This window comes from Scylla paramamosain, chromosome 21 (genome assembly GCF_035594125.1).
Source record: "Scylla paramamosain isolate STU-SP2022 chromosome 21, ASM3559412v1, whole genome shotgun sequence".
Lineage (NCBI taxonomy): Eukaryota > Metazoa > Arthropoda > Malacostraca > Decapoda > Portunidae > Scylla > Scylla paramamosain.
The window spans coordinates 7005767-7023266 of record NC_087171.1 but is presented as its reverse complement, the minus strand read 5'-3'; the positions used below and the strand labels follow the sequence as shown (position 1 = coordinate 7023266).

The window sequence follows — 17500 nt, the reverse complement described above, 5'->3', positions numbered from 1 at the left end:
TGTGAAGCATCGTTTTTCTCAGATATCTTCTAAACAAACCGTTGGATCAATATGACATTTTGGCACAGCTTGTTTCACACCGTCCTCTAATTCATGACACTACAGTGCATTGCCAAGCGTGGAGTTTACTCTTGATTTTTAAGGGGGAAGTTGACAAGAGCCGAGGAGACATTCGGACAGGGAAGGTTTTGCGTGACGTAGTTATGACGTGTATGACGCAACCACTTCTCCCTCCACTCCTGTCTTCCCCTTCCTTCTTCCGGGCCATCCTCTTTTATTTATGTAAGAGGGCAACTGGCAAAGGGCAGTAAAAATGGAAAAAATGCCCACTTGAGTGCCAGTTCCCAAAGTGAGGTCAAATAAGATAATCAAATAATGGATGATAAGTGTCTTGAAACCTCCTTCTTGAAAGAGTTCAAGGCATAGGAAGGAGGAAATACAGAAACAGGAAGGAAATTCCAGAGTTTATCAGAAAAAGAGATGAATGACTGAGAGAACTTGGATTAGAGAGGTGGACAGAACAGGCATCACAGAGAGTAGAAAATCTTCTGCAGCGAGGCCGCCGGAGGAGAGGAGGCATACAGTTAACAATATCAGAAGATAGCAAATTTGGCATGATTCCAGGCAGAAATATAAAGTACATGTTATTCAGGTGATAGAAGGCTCAAATAATGTTTGTGGGCCGCCTCTCTATCATGCATGGCACGACAACAAGGTGAGTTAAACCGAGGTTTAAAAGGTTTAGGGTGAGAGAAAGAGTGAGGAATGAGCACCTCCATGTGAGACACTATCACCTCTGTTATGCAGTCACTACACAGAGACTGGTCTCTGATATGGAACCAGTAGTCATTCCAAGGAAAATCAGAATAATCCCTCCTGAGGTGCCCCCCCAATTAGCAGAGGCAAAACACCAGAAGCACCTCCGCTATCCCAGCAATTACTCCTTTGCACCCACGCGGACATCGCAGCATGTAAACCATGATTGACAGAGATGAAGCATTCTTTTTTTCTCTGGACCCTGGCTCTACAGCTAGTTAGGGTCACATGCCCTTGAGTTACCAAGTTAACTTCTTCACCCACCAAGCACCGGTCAACGGTCAAACAAATTAGAACTGTGAACGATCATCTACATAAACTATACTCAGCGTGTACTTTTGGATTCTCTGCCATTACAGATAAGTAGTATGTGCATGGCTTCATGTATCTCGCACAAGAGAGAGAGAGAGAGAGAGAGAGAGAGAGAGAGAGAGAGAGAGAGAGAGAGAGAGAGATAAGTAGTTTGAAAGTGCAGCAATGTTGCCACACATTACAGCAGTATTACTACTGCATAATTTTTCGCAGATATCTTCTAAAACAAACAGTTTGATCAATATGACATTTTAGCACAGCTTGTTTCACACCGCCCCCTAATTTATGGCATTACATTGCAATGCCAAGCGTGTTTCATTAAGGAGTTCATTCTTGACTTTCAGGGGCAAGTTGGCTAGAGCTGAGAAGACATTCGGACAAGTTTTGCGTGACGTAATTATGACGTGTATGACGCAACCACCTCTCCCTCCACTCCCCTCTTGCCCTCTCTCCCTCTCTCCCTACCCTTCCTCCTACCTATATCCCTTCCTTCTCTAATCTCTCTCTCTCTCTCTCTCTCTCTCTCTCTCTCTCTCTCTCTCTCTCTCTCTCATTAATGACAGGGAAAAAGAGAGAGAGCATTGTGGGCCTCATTATCTAAAAATATACTTCTACACTTGTCAACTATATATAACTTCCTGGAAAACTACTTTTCTCTGCGCTACGTTGATCATTCCCGGCCTACCAGATAAGAATGTAGCTTACAAATTAAGTTTCCATGGAGATAAGTATTCTGTATTGTCTCCGATTCTTTCATCTATAAATACTGATCCCGTATCATCGTCTACCTTGCGTGCAGATCTCGTGTACTGGCAGCCTTGCACTCACTCACACTCACTACTTACTGGGATGAAATGAAAGTAATAGTGGTTAGTAATCAGGAAAGACTATACCATATCGCAGGGAAAGGGTTAACAGGAGAAACAGTCTTGAGAACCCGGCTAATCATCTCTGTGGTCTTTAAAAATAGTCGCGGTGAGAGAGCAAAGCGTTTCTGAATATAGGCCTTTATCATTCCAGCTCCTTTTCAAAGTGTTTATGATCATTTTCTAATAATAATCCGCAGCAGTATTTCATGTCTTGTCTATCATCACTTTTTTTTTCACAATTACTGTTCTTCCTAAGGTGAGAACGGCTTGTTTCCTCCAATAGCCAGTTGATATTGAATATATTAGTCTATATTATCCATGTTTTTTTCTTTCTGCCTTAGAGTAATATCATAGAAAGATAGACATACAACCAGACAGACAGACAGACGGACAGACAGATAGGTCTCCTCGTGACAGACACACATGATCATCATCATCATCATCATCATAATTATCATCATCATCATCATCATCATCATTATCATCAGAGAAATACCTTCCTCAACTTCCTCTATGACTCAAGGTACAGTGCCAATATCTGCCACCTTTTTGTCTGCAAGCCTTTGTTTCTCACTCCCCACCTCTCTCTCTCTCTCTTTCTCTCTCTCTCTCTCTCTCTCTCTCTGGAATGATGTGTATGAGAGAGAGAGAGAGAGAGAGAGAGAGAGAGAGAGAGAGAGAGAGAGAGAGAGAGAGAGACGTTAAGGCATTGGATAGGATAGAATGTAATGATTCCAGAGCAGTGAAATAAATTATGAGACTTGGACTCCTGCAGCTTATTTTTTTTTTTTAATCCAGGAAACTTCCGTGGAGACAGGACGCATTTAGGAAAACCCCTGTATTTTTACCTCTACTTTTTATTTTACAGTTTTCTGTTTCACATTACTTAACATTTTCAATTTTGAATATACGTATGATTTAGTTTTTACCTTAACTGAAATGAGGGCACAAAATGATGATGCCTGTTTGTCAAGAGCACGGATTTATGAGCTGGAGTCACTGTGAAGACACACACACACACACACACACACACATCTGTACCTGCATCTATACATTATCTAATTATCCTGTCTTCACACAAACACGCTGCCATTACAATACTATTCTACTCTATCTTACAACTCTCAGCCTTAAACATGGGTCAGTAAGTTCAGTAGTTTAGATACATCATCATTTATATAACCCCTCTCCGCGCTAATACGGCTGTAGACATAATTTCAGTGGGAGATAGTTCACTAATAATGGTCACTGCATTTATGCAACAGTGCTTGCTCTCATATTATGACACAAAGCGAGTAATTACGTCGTAAGAAAAGGAAGGAGAGTGAAGAGCTTCACTTGAGTCGAAGCTTCGAGTCTTCATGCAGGCGTACCAACCGCCAAGCTTTGTACAGAATTAAACAAAAATAGATAATTTATATTTATGCTTAGGTACCATATCATACTAGACTGCTGAGAATAAAATGTTCATATAATCTCCACAAAAGTTACTGTAGAAGTGTACCAAACAACAAGTATTACAATTCCTGTCTGCGGAGCATGTGGTAAGGGGTGCTCCCACAATGCACTACTTTTGGTCAGTAGGCTACTCGTTCCGCGGTGGAGGGTTATGTATAGATTATCTGTGTGAATCTGTGCGTGTTTTGCGTACCGTGGGGTCCGACAGGTGGATGAGTGTTCTGAACGATCTGGTAGTGCGCATGGTGAGGTAAGCAGTTTCTTGGTCATTAAAGGAGGCAGCAATACCGTATGGTGTGTAGCAGGGGATGGAGCAGCGCACCCAGCCTTGTTTTACGACAGTTAAGTGTGTCAGATTATTCTGTTACCAGTCACATTTTTATCTTTAACTCACAGACGTACCCGTGCATCAGCCTCAAAGCAGCCACATCCCCGCCACACAGACTGGTGTTGGTCGCGAGTGTTGGGAACGAAGTAGTTTGGTTTATAATTATATTTTTCTTAGTTTGGTTTATGATTATATTTTTCCTCGGGTCCCGAGTGGCAGCCTCCCTTCGAGTTTGTCTCCACCCATGTGGTTATTGTTTCTCTGCTTTAGAATAGTCCTGAGAGAGAGAGAGAGAGAGAGAGAGAGAGAGAGAGAGAGAGAGAGAGAGAGAGAGAGAGAGAGAACCTCTTCACAGACTTCGGTAACCGCGTTGTGCTTGTTCAAGTGTCTGTTGTAATTGTGGTGCGTGTTCGGTGAGTGGTGGATGTGGTGGCGTTTCACGACGTAATATACCTTCCATTATTTTTGAGTAATTGATAGAAGTCATGTCATTTGAAGGAGACTGGTGATTAGCAGCCAGACGTGACGAAAGCTTTGGGATAAATGAGGCAGCACGTGCTGTACTAACGCCGCACCCCGCAGACCTTGCCATGGCGTGGTTCTGTCTCGCTGTCTCAGCCTTTGCATCCTTTTAGTCATGCCCAAGCACGCGCAATACATGACTCTGCATTATTACTTGAACTTAGCTGATGATTTTAGTTAAGTCACTATGGGATTAGTCTCCTTACCCTTCCGTATATTATTATTGTGTATTTTTTTAAAACTTTCAAACATGCAAAGTGTAAAATCGATTGCAGTAACAGACGCAGCAGGGGAAGGCAGTAGCTTATTTTTATTAGTGGTGCACGACAGTGCGAGAGTAACCGTTACTTCATTACACTGTACAGTATTCACTTCACACATGTGGGGTATATCCAAGAGTTACTGCGTAAAAGTATGACTGGCATACAATATGAGATTTTTGCAAATCATCTCGCTTTCCGGCATAGCTCACTTGTAATCATCACATGCTTATTGGCACTCGAGGGCCAAGGTAACCTGCTACCCTCGGCTTACTGCTCACGAATTATTTATGAATCGAGCAATGCAAGTTATTGAACAGATCAAGATACTATATGTCATTCCTGCCACGCTCGTATGTGTGATGTTATCAAGGCACTCTAGTGACTGATTCTCTTCTAGGAAATACATGTTATGTGCTGGTTGATCACTTTGACTCATAAATCAACCCAGTTTTCGCGAGTAAAAGTTGGTGCCATGGAAAAGCACTTTTTATTTTTATTTTTTTATTCTGATGTACAAAAAACGCGTCGAACAGAAAAAAAAGTTTCAAGATAAGAAAAGGGTTGATAGGGAAAAGTTGCGAATGTGAAGAGTGTACAAGATGTGAGAAGAGCAATGATTGTATGTGAGCACTTACCATAGTCTGGTGTGTAGATAGATGGGATTTGATCTTCATCTTAAAACGTTTAAAAGCCTCATAATCAGAGTTGGCCGTTTTACGATCAGTGGAGTGGGCTGGCTTACAGATGCCCATCGCTATTATGTGATGAATGAACTCAATCTTCGTAATAAGAGGTGACACGCTGAGCAACAATTTTTCCAAAGTTTAATGTGCGACAACTGTTTTGTGATTTATTGGAAGTCAACGGGATCAGCTACAATCTATTTCACGAAGGAAGAGTGCCTTGATGAAATCACAAATATTCCTTCTCGGGACGAGAGTGAACTACGTGAGAACCCTACTTTTTTTTTTATATCCAGGTACGGATTAGATAGAACAATAAATGTAACAATCCACAACAATAAGTAAGCTGTTATGATATAAAAGGTCACATTGTTTACAGTGAGCCATCCGGCAAACATACGACAGGGGGAGTTCAGAGCTGCAACACTGGCCTTGTTGTATTGGCTTGTATAGACAGCCATAATTTTGTGCGTGGTGCTAAACGCTTCTCGTCAGTGCATTAATTCCATCAGTGTCGTTATCAGTTGGTGGTACAATGCCATGCCTTGTTGTATGTCAAGCCTGCATGAAATTCTGTACATTCCATACACTATACATGTAATCTTTCACTTGTAGTCATAATTCCATAAACACTTTGTCAAGAGTGACAAACGTAGTTAAATTTTATAATCACTGTTGAGATTAATGATGTCATCCAGAATGGCATAACAAGTGAGAGATGAGTGAGGGCGACTATCTAGAGAACTTTATCATCACCATGTGAGTGGCTGTTGTTTCCCTGAGACCACTTATCCTTTAAAACTCGATATTATACAAGATTCGTCTCAAAATAGGGAAATAGCGCTTCTAAAATAACTAATGGGAATGGCCTTAGTAATGGTATTAAGGGCTCTTGGTGATACGTAATGCCAGTTTGCAGTGATTTTGCAAATTGAGATTATGATAGTCTTGATTGAATTTAAAGAAGGAAACCTCTCGAAAAAAAAAAAAAAAGATGTTGCTCTAAACTTTCTTTGCTGAAATTTACCTCCGCAGGAAAGACACGTTGAAAGACATGTGACGTCTTGCAAGTTTGATAATCACAGGTGGTGAGGAGGCCGTGGTGCGGTGGGCCGTGGCAGGGAGCTGGAGTCTTGTTCCGAAGGTGGTCGTTAGGCACGTAGGTGACTGAGGGCGTGAAGAACAGCAACCTGGCTCGCACCAGGTAGGGGACACAAGAGGGCTTCATGGAGTGTTCGTTAGGGAGGGGAGGGGGCGTATTGTGGCGCGGCCTTGTATAGTTGTGCCGGGTGTGTGAGGTGACGAGTATTGGCGCGGCGCGAGATGGGGGACGGGAGTGGGGATCCCCAGGGAGAGGGAACAGGGCCACTGTGATCTACCACAATGAATATATCGGCAAGAACAGATAGAAAGATATGTACTTTTACAGCGTATTGCCAGCTGACATACCTGGCAGGAGGAATGCAATAAATACATCGTGCAAATATTTTTGTTCATTTGAAACTAAACCATTTTTTTTTTTTACCAAATAAGTTTTTGAAAAAGTATTTTTCTATTGCTATATTGTTTTGTTGCCATTATCATCCCCTGTCATCACCCCTACCACCATCACCACCACTATCACCACCTCCATCCTCTACATCACATTCACTTTCAAACATTACCATCGCAAACACCACCGCCCGCACCTCCACATCACTACCACCACTACCACCACCACCACCACTACTACCACAACTAATACTCCCATCACCACCACTACCACTACCACCAGCACCACCACTACCACTACTACCACAACTGTTACCACCACCACCACCACCAGAGTCCGCAGCGATGAGAGCCGTGGGAAATTACGTTTCACACAGTGGTTGAGAATAATGTATAAAATAAACACGCTTGTATGCACGGGATTATACGGAGCGTCGTTATTTTGTGCTTGACTCACGGCTCCTTGAGTGTGTGTGTGTGTGTGTGTGTGTGTGTGTGTGTGTTGCAGCGATGATATTTGCGGTGAGATCACAACTTTTACTCCATTGCACGCGTGTTGGATTACTCTGGGTGAGTTTGTGCCGAGGATAGTGCAGTGCAAGGTATTGATAAGATGAGAAAAAAGGACGGGCGATAACTCCTACCGTTCAGCCATCGGCGGGACGTGAGTGTACGGATAAGACCTGAACGAGTGTATCACCGAGGGAGGAAGTAAATGACCTCCACCATGACATTCATCTTTCCTCTGTGATTGGCTGCCTGGTGTGAACGCTTCTCTGTTCTCGTTCGTATTACAACTGTGTGTGTGTGTGTGTGTGTGTGTGTGTGTGTGTGTGTGTGTGTGTGTGTAATTTGCTGGAAACGTGATTAAGGGTTCACGTCAGTAATAAATGTAAGGCAATTTTTTTTCCTTTTGCATTCTGGCTCAGATCATATTGGTAAAAAACAAATGTGCCAGTCCGCCATGTATTGAATTTAAAAGTCTGGTTTGTATTGGGCGATTGCGATGAAGCTGCACGCTGCCAATAGTTTAGGGGAAGAATTGGAAATAGTGAGTGTAAAAGATTGAAAATTTTGCATGAAGCTCAAAGAATATATCTATCCCTCGCTCTTTGTGTGGGTGTGTGTGTATGTGTCCATATTTCTATTTGTGTATCTATCCGTCTGTCTTTTTTTTTCTATATATACGTATCTGTACCAATCAAACTGTTTCACTTTTATATATGCACACACACACACACACACACCACACACACACACACGCACACACGCACAGAGCGAGAGAGAGAGAGAGAGAGAGAGAGAGAGAGAGAGAGAGAGAGAGAGAGAGAGAGAGAGAGAGAGAGAGAGAGAGAGATTGCCAAAGACCAAACGAGAAATTGATCAGAGGATTCCGTAATAGAATAAGGATATCTCCTCAATGTACGAAGGACGTGGGAGGAAGGGATCAGGATACTGCATGCACACCGGGATGATTAGGAGGAGGAGGAGGAGGAGGAGGAGGAGGAGGAGGATAGAAAAGAAGGATGAGAAGGAGCATAATCAGGACGAAGATGATGGAGAGGAGCGGGTTGTGGAGACGAAAAACAGTTGGGAAAGGTTGAGTGAATGTGCATTATGTTATGTCAGGTTATTGTAGGATAAGGTAGATTAATCCTTTGATTGCTTTTTGGTACATCTTTCTTTAATTACTAATTATTAGGAGGAGGCAGTAGACACCTGCCGAAACGATAATTACTCGTAGTGAGGTCTAAAGCACTGTTCAGGGGGTGCTGTGAACTTATCATTAAGCCCAGCTGTGATCTCACTGAACGTTTCCCTTTGTGTCTCACAACACAAGGGGGTAGTCACAGCCTGCCCTCTAAAGACAACTCTCTTCCTCCACACAAAACTACAAGCACCTAATAACACACACACCCTTCACTCAAAAATTTTAAAATCATCATGGCGACTCCTACACCAGCCTCGGAGTCCCCATCTGGGGAGGGGACCATAAATGTCCCCAGGTCGGACTGCCTTTCTGTCGACGACCCTAAGTGTCTTGACACCCCCCTTCAACTTTTTCTTCATTAACTTCTGCAACATTCGCGGTCTAAGATCTAATTTTCAATCTGTAGAACACCACCTCTCCTCTTCTAAACCTCATCTTCTTTTCCTCACTGAAACTCAGGTGTCTGAGGCAACTGACAGTAGCCCCTTTTCTGTTCCCTCCTACTTTCTCTATCCTCATTTTCGATCCAAAGCTGGATGCTGCGTTTATGTGCGCAATGACTTAACCTGCTCTCGTGCCCACGCTCTTGAATCTTCCGAGTTTTCCACCATCTGGCTACGACTACAGAGTCACTTTCATACTAAATTTATCTGTGCTGTATATCTCTCACCTAACTCCTCTGATTATAAGAAATTCTTTGACTACTTAACTTCCAAAGTGGAGCACATTCTGACCCTCTTCCTTTTGCAGAGATCTCCATTCTTGGAGACTTCAATGTTCATCACCAGCTTTGGCTTTCCTCTCCCTTCACTGACCATCCTGGTGAACTAGCCTACAACTTTGCTATCCTCCATGACCTAGAGCAATTGGTGCAACACCCTACTCGTATTCCTGACCGTCTTGGAGATACGCCCAACATTCTTGACCTTTTCCTGACCTCTAATCCTTCTGCTTATGCTGTCACCCTTTCTTCTCGGTTGGGCTCCTCCGATCACAATCTCATATCTTTATCTTGTCCTATCACTCCAATCCCTCCTCAGGATCCCCCTAAGCGAAGGTGCCTCTGGCGTTTTGCCTCTGCTAGTTAGGGGGACCTGAGGAGGTATTTTGCTGATTTTCCTTGGAATGACTACTGCTTCCGTGTCAGAGACCCGTCTTTGTGTGCTGAGCGCATAACAGAGGTGATAGTGTCTGGCATGGAGGCGTACATTGCTCACTCTTTTTCTCGTCCTAAACCTTCTAAACCTTGGTTTAGCACAGCTTGTTCTCGTGCTATACATGATAGAGAGGTGGCCCACAAAAGGTACTTAAGCCTTCCATCACCAGAATCTCATGCACTTTATATTTCTGCCCGGAACCATGCCAAGTCTGTTCTCCAACTAGCCAAAAACTCCTTCATTAACAGAAAATGTCAAAACCTTTCAAGATCTAACTCCATGCTCTGAAGTTGTGTATTCTAGGGTAAGGTAGGATACGTTAAGTTAGGCAAAGTGTTGTTATGGCGAGTAATGTTTGGTTTGATTAACTCAAGGGAGATGATGTGGCGGAAATTAAACGCATTAGTGGAGTGTGTGAACTTTGCTGTCTGTGTGTTATGTCGGCACTCCTTGTTGGATTAAAAAAAAAAAAGTCCGTAATTAGTCAATTGAAAGCTCAAACAAAACCGTATTTAGTCGATTGAAAGCTCAAACCTGCATATTACATTTCCCACAGCCATAACGTAACATAACATAATGGAACCAAACCTAACGTAACCTGAACCGTAACTTGCCATTAGATTTTAATGCGCCAATACATTTTTCCTCGTGCAACGTTTGTGCTGTATTTGCAGGTTTATAATTTATCTGTACCGTCCCTCATCTGTCCAATTTTTTCTTCTGCCTTTGTTCTTGCGACATTCATCCATATGCCATCTTTACAGGCACCATTATTATCATTATTTTTTTTTACAAGTTCCCGTAGATAAAGGTCTCTTATAGGTAACAAGGTGCCAATGTGACATGTTGTTCATCGCGGTTTTCCTTCCCAGCCAGCGAGGGAGGATGAACGGCGGGATTGGTTTATGTGCCTCGACTCAAGACCCGCCGATCTGAATAGAGGTAGCCGTCTTAACCACAACATCAGGGAGGTGCTAGGAAAACACAGGGGGTGGGAGGAAGGAAGAAAGAAAACAAGAAACGAGGAGAGGGAGGACAAGAAATTGCTGAAGGAGGAGGAGGGTAAAGAAGCAGGAGCATGCGTCGCTTGTCCAGAGTCAAATGAAAATTAAATATTGTACTGAGAGAGAGAGAGAGAGAGAGAGAGAGAGAGAGAGAGAGAGAGAGAGAGAGAGAGAGAGAGAGAGAGAGAGAGAGAAATTATTTAATGAGGATGCAAATATGTATATACTATGAGTAAAAGATTAAGAACAGTGAAAAAAAAAGATTGAAAAGGATTAGAAAATATCATATACGGTTCATGAATGGATGAATGTGTATGTGGATGAAGGAAACGCACAAAGAAAATTAAGGAAAAGGAAGAAAAGTAGAAAGGTAAATTTTTTAATTGAATAAATGAAAGAGTAGATATGAGAAAGAAAATGAAATAACTGTGTAAAGGAAGGAAAGAAGGAGGTTTATATATGGCATCTCTAATCCTTCATCTCTCATTCTTCATCGTGTCTAGATCGATGCCAGAGTCCAGAATAACGAATGAACTGGAGAGACACCTGGATGAAGGAAAGAGACAACGAAAATAAGAAAAAGGAAGAAAGGAAGACACAGATCTCTGTACAGCATGTTTAAGACCAATCTTACCAAACCTTACCAACCAGCCAACCCTCTTGCCGCATCTGCCTCTACGCATCTGCCTCAACCAGCACCGACTACCTTACTCCCCCCCATTCACACGTGTCGCGCGCACCACATGTACACGTGCAGCGCTCTCTCTCTCTCTCTCTCTCTCTCTCTCTCTCTCTCTCTCTCTCTCTCTCTCTCTCTCTCTCTCTCTCTCTCTCTCTCTCTCTCTCTCTCTCTCTCTCTCTCATGCCCTACCTCTTCACCTTTCACCTCGCCCCTCAAGCGTGGCTCACCTTTCCTCTCTATTGGTTCATCCCCGCTCACCACCTCACCACTCGTGCCGTGCCGTGCCGTACCCAACTCCCTTCTAGCCTGCCTCGCCTCGCCAGCTGACTGTTTTTGCGTTTCGACTCACTGGTAATGCCTTGGGGTGGAGAGGGTGGTGGAATTTTGCGCAAAGTTACAGCATCGAAATAGACCAGGGGTGTGGAGAACAGAGAGAGAGAGAGAGAGAGAGAGAGAGAGAGAGAGAGAGAGAGAGAGAGAGAGAGAGAGAGAGAGAGAGTTATAATGATTAGTGAAAGTTGGATGAAAAACCGTAATTAGTCACTATTCTGAAAATACACATGAAATAAACGTTGCTAATTCAATTGAAACTATAATATGTATTGAAAAAAAAATATATAGATTTAATTTGATCCCTTTTCCCTCCAGCTATTCATTGTTTTTTCCTCTTCTGAAAAGGATAGGGTTATTACGTGATGGATTACGTAGGTGCCTCATGTGTGGATGGATTTTCAATACAAAATTACTTTTCGTTATCATTCACTTAATTGATGAGGTAAGTTTTGAGTGGATTAGTGATACTGAACTGCCTTGAGGTAATAGAACCAAGGGAGGTGGGAATGGGGCGGGGAGGGTGTTAAAGGCATTTTTTTTTTCAATTATTTTGTTGGTGATTTATGAATGCAGAAAAAGAAGACATGCAAATTGTGGGTGTGACAGAGGAAGGCACAGAAGGCTGAGCGTATTGGAGAAGGATGATTCGCTGTGGTAACTCATAGTTGGAGCAACCGAAAGGAGGAGACGACACTGTTGATATTCCAAGTTATAGACGGGTTATTAATATCGACTCCTGGGAAAGATAGCAAGATGGCCATTTGTTTTAGCGTAATGCCTTGACTGCTGGTGGCTGTATGATGCTACTTTATTTTTAGCAACACTAGATGAATTTCACGGGGATAAAGATAAAGCTATAGGCATGCAAAGATTTTGAACTATTCTCTTTCCGTACAATTCCACTCTAGACTTACATGACATTTTGATCACGTTGAGTAGAACCAATAGCTATCAGAGTTTTCATACTGGAGTGGAGGTGATAGATACGCATCCGAGTTAGTGGAAGGTGGATAAAATGTACTTCCACGTGCTACATATTACTACCTGAAAGAGCGCCAATACACACAACGCATTGCAATATATCCATTTCTCTCGCGGACTCAACCAGCCACCATGTACATTAATGCATACGCCATACATACACCCTGCCTGCAAACAACACATTTTTACATGGAAAAATATCTCTGGGTCACGCAGTCCATGCTATAACATTCACCGCGGCAGTCTTTTCCGGTGCAGACTCAACCACTCATCGCCTATACAAACACACACACACACACACACACACACACACAGGCTGGCAGGGCACACTTTCCCGCTCTTATTCCTCCTTATTTCCCTTATGCCTTCCTCCCCTGCCTGTCACCCACTCCCTCGCTGCTCGGTGGGTCGAGGTATCCCGTCACACCGATACGGCCACACATTTCACTATTTACCGGAGCGTTACGGGCGCCACCTCTTATCCCTCACGGCGTGTGTAGGTCGATGCCAGTAATCCGTTTCTGGAACAGGTTTTCACGAATTTTATACATATATTTTTCCTTTATTTTTTATGCTGAGGGATGGGGAGGCCAGCAGATGGAGGGCTGAGGGGCTAAGGAAGGGATGGAGAGTGCATGGGCGCTGCGTTTTTTTTTTTTTTTTTTTTTTTGTTTCTGCGACTCGCCAGCGTCACAAAGTCGCATTGGCGTCTAGCTGCATTTTCCTGACTCACCTAATTTCTTTCACCCTTTTTTTCAGACTTCTCCTTTCGTTCTCCAACCCTTCCCCTTTTCGCTCTTTCAGGCACGTTTCTTCATCATCCTAGTGCTTTTCATCCTCCTCTTCTTACTTCTCATCTCCATCTGTACCTTTCCTTTTCTTTCACGCCTTTTTTTTCATCGTCTTCTCTTTTCCAACATTTCCTCCCTCTTCTTTTCAGTCGCATTTCTTCATCTTTCGTCCGCCTTTCATCTTTCTCTTCTTACTTATGCTTCCCATCCTCCATTTTCCTCTCTTCTTCCTCTTTTCTCTCCACCTCAATTGAAAGCTCAGACCTACATATTACATTCTCCACAGCCATAATATTAGTCTTTTCCACGTATGCTCCCGCGCCTTGACATTCACAGGCCTGGGTAAAGCTCCCAACAAATTTCACGAGTCCTTATTCCTGTAACCGTATGCTACTCGAGTTTTTATTCCGTTGTACAATTTCCAACTATTCCACCACTATTACTTTTGCCCGAAGTATTTCTTACCCTCTCTCAGTAAGTATTAGATATCTTGACAGTACGAGTATGTTAGGGTGTTTATGTAGTTAGTTGCTTGTGTTACTGAATGCATGGTTCAAGTACACGTCACACCAGCTATGGCGTGTATATGCAGTGTCAGTGACATAATACACACTGGGAAGCGAGCGAAAGTGCACTATCTCATTTCCACCTATCTATGATGAATTATTTCTATAAGATTTTTCATTTTTAAAATTTTTTTATAATACGTACGATGTGTAAGTGATGAAAAAAAAAAAAACTTTGTTCGCTGGACTGTACAGTTTTATCTGTGCGTGTTATCGTTGACTGTTTCTTATCACGCTCCTTAAAGTATCATGAATCGCCTTAATAAGTTTGTTTAAAAACAGATGTATTGTGGATGATATTTCAGACTGATTACAGTGCTTAAATTACCTTAGGCTTCATTCTGGGAAACTACAACTTGTTTTAATTAATTATTATTAACTGGACGGAATATGATTTTACAGCAGACGTGTTTCTAGAGTCATACCAAGACGCCTTGTGTGCCGCTTGTATCTGGCAACGAACTGTCACAGGAGGAAAATGTCTGTTGGCTTTTCAGGATTCCTAGAATGGAAAAATTAATAATGTCATCATCATTTGATACCTTTACCACCTTTGTACACGTAATAGTTTTATGATACACATCCTTAATATAAATGGCTGGCATTTCGGTAATACGTACTAACGCTGTTGTATTCTATGAGTGTCGGAAACCATCCTCAGTGTAATGACAAATTGGAAGACGTTTTTTTTTTTTTTTGTGTTTGTGGAAAAAAAGACTTTGATGGCGTTGGATGGAATCATATCTGCTAATATCATGCAGTAATTCCAACACATGCAGTGTGTTGTGGACCGCCGGTGCACGCCACCCACTACACACACCTATGTACGTGTAATACCAGTTTTCAACTTCATTGTATATAGTCCTCAGATTCTTTCATGTTCAGCATGTTTAAACTCCACAGCACATTCTACACTAACATGTATAGTCTGCACACAACAAGCACACGCCTGTAAAACTTTGTCACATTTGCGTTTTTTGCACAGAATTTTTCTCAACATCTTTCCCCAAAAATTCACTTGATTCCAACCAATTTAATTTTGTCACAACTTGCAAACATTTCTCGTTTTGCCTCCAGTTTTATCAAGCACGCAAAATGCATACAATTCTGAAATGTTTACTTTGTTTTTTTTAATCGCCGGTGTATATACGAGTATACTCGTATATATATATATATATATATATATATATATATATATATATATATATATATATATATATATATATATATATATATATATATATATAACCGCCGGTATTTCACTGAAGTTCCTACTCTAAGAATACTGCGCGTTGAATCAAATGCATTTTCTTTAGTCTGCAGAAATCTTATCATCTATATATTGGTTTAAATTTTTCTAGACTTTATTGAAGAGAAGGCATATTTATTGAGATGAAGGCGTTATTGAGATGAAGGCACATTGTCAGCCAGATCTGTACCTCACTCCGTATTCCGCTTGTTGAACATTTTAATTTGTTATATTTTATGGAGTCTATTTTCGCATTTGTAAAGTATTTTTGCATGCTATTCACCTTGAACACTACACGCTCGTAATTTTTTTTTATGTAGGAGGAGCACCGGCCAAGGGAAACAAAACTGCAATACAAGAAAAAAGCCCACCGGTCTCCAAACATAGTTGAAAGCGGTAGTAAAAAATTACAGGATAAGTGTCTTGAAACCTCCGTCTTGAAAGAGTTCAAGTCATGGGAAATTAGAGATACAGAAGTTTCAGAGGGAGTTTCAGAGTTTACCAGAGAAAGATGAATGATTGAGAATACTGGTTAATTCTTGCATTTGAAAGGTGGACAGAATAAGGGTGAGAGAAAGAAGAAAGTCTTGTGCAGCGAGGCCGCGGGAGGAGGGGAGGCATGCAGTTAGCAAGATCAGAAGAACAGTTGGCATGAAAACAGCGGTTGAAGATAGCAAGAGATGCAACAGTGCGGCGATGAGAAAGAGGCTAAAGACAGTTAGAGGAGAGGAGTTGATAAAACGAAAAGATTTTGATTCCACCCTGTCTAGAAGAGTGGTATGAGTGGAACTCGCCCACACCTTCCCATACATGTACAGAGTTAGCAGCTGGGGAGGTGAGAAAAACTGGCGGAGGCAACTCAGAACACCTAACTTCATAGAAGCTGTTTCAGCTAGAGATGAGGCGTGAAGTTTCCAGTTTAGATTATAAGTGAAGGACAGACTGAGGATTTCAGTGTAGAGGAGGAGGACAGTTGAGTGTCATTGAAGAAGAGAGGATAGGTGTATGGAAGGTTGTGTTGAGTTGATATATGGAGAAATTGGGATTTTGTATTGTACTGAACAATACAAAGTTTGCTTTGCCTCAATCAGAAATTTTAGAAAGATCAGAAGTCAGGCGTTCTGCGTCTTCGCTGTGTGAACTGTTTATTTCCTGAAGGGTTGGACGTCGATGAAAAGATGTGGACAAGTGCAGGGTGGTATCATCAGCGTAGTAGTGGATAGGACAAAAAGTTGGGTTTAGAAGATCATTGATAAATAATAGGAAGAGAGTGGGTAACAGGACAGAACCCTGAGGAACACCACTATTAGTAGATTTAGGAGAACAGGGATCGTCTACCACAGCAACAATAGAACGGTCAGAAAGGAAACTTAAAATAAAGTTAAAGTGAGAAGGATAGAATCCATAGGAGGGTAGTTTGGAAATCAAAGCTTCGTGCTAGATTCTATCAGAAACTTTTGATATGTCTAAGCAACAGCAAAATTTTCACTAAAATCTCTAAAAGAGGATGACCAAGACTCAGCAAAGAAAGCCATATCAACAGTAGAGCGGCTCTGAAGTTTTTAGCAGAAGTTTGAGGGAAAAGCTCAGCTTTAGAAATAGATGAGATGGCAGTGGTGCCATCAGATTAAAATAAAGGAGAGAAAGATGAAGAAACAAAATTGTTGGAGATGTTTTTTGCCTAGGTGCCAGAGATCACGAGGGGAGTTAGATCTTGAAAGATTTTTACATTTTATATTAATGAAAGAGTGTTTGGCTAGTTGCAGAGTAGACTTGGCATGGTTCCCGGCAGAAATGTAAAGCGCATGAGATTCAGGTGATGGAAGGCTCAAGGACCTTTTGTGGGCCACCTCTCATGTAATAGCACGAGAACAGAATGTCTTAAACCAAGGTTTGGAAGGTTTAGGTTGAGGGAAAGAGTGAGGAATGTACGCCTCCATTCCAGACACTATCACCTCTGTTATGCACTCAGCACACAGAGAAGGGTCTCTGTCACGAAAGCAGTAGTCATTCCAAGGAAAATCAGCATAATACCTCCTCAGGTCCCCCAAATTAGTAGAAGCAAAACGTCAGAGGCATCTCCACTTTGGGAAATCCTGAGGAGGGATTGGATCGATAGGACAAGATACAGATATGAAATTGTGATCTGAGGAGTCCAACGAAGAAGATAGGGAGACAGTATAAGCAGAGGGATGAGAGGTTAGGAAAAGGTCAAGAATGTTGGGCGTATCTCCAAGACGGTCAGAAATACGAGTAGGGTGTTGCATCAGTTGTTCTAGGTCAG

General features: G+C 42.1%; 1 protein-coding gene and 1 long non-coding RNA gene across 3 annotated transcripts in view; one reads left to right on the top strand and one right to left on the bottom strand.

The window, feature by feature from the left end:
• Positions 1-17500, bottom strand: part of LOC135110922 (neuroligin-3-like) — a 106392-nt gene that overhangs the window by 67274 nt on the left and 21618 nt on the right. The gene's annotated exons all lie outside the window — the stretch shown is intronic.
• Positions 3483-17500, top strand: part of LOC135110923 (uncharacterized) — a 46561-nt gene continuing 32543 nt past the window's right edge. Inside the window, exon 1 of one of the 2 annotated variants that reach the window (XR_010273492.1) lies at positions 3483-3705. This is a non-coding gene — a long non-coding RNA (uncharacterized LOC135110923). The remainder of the gene's footprint in view (positions 3706-17500) is intronic. The other variant, XR_010273491.1, reaches the window with a different exon arrangement.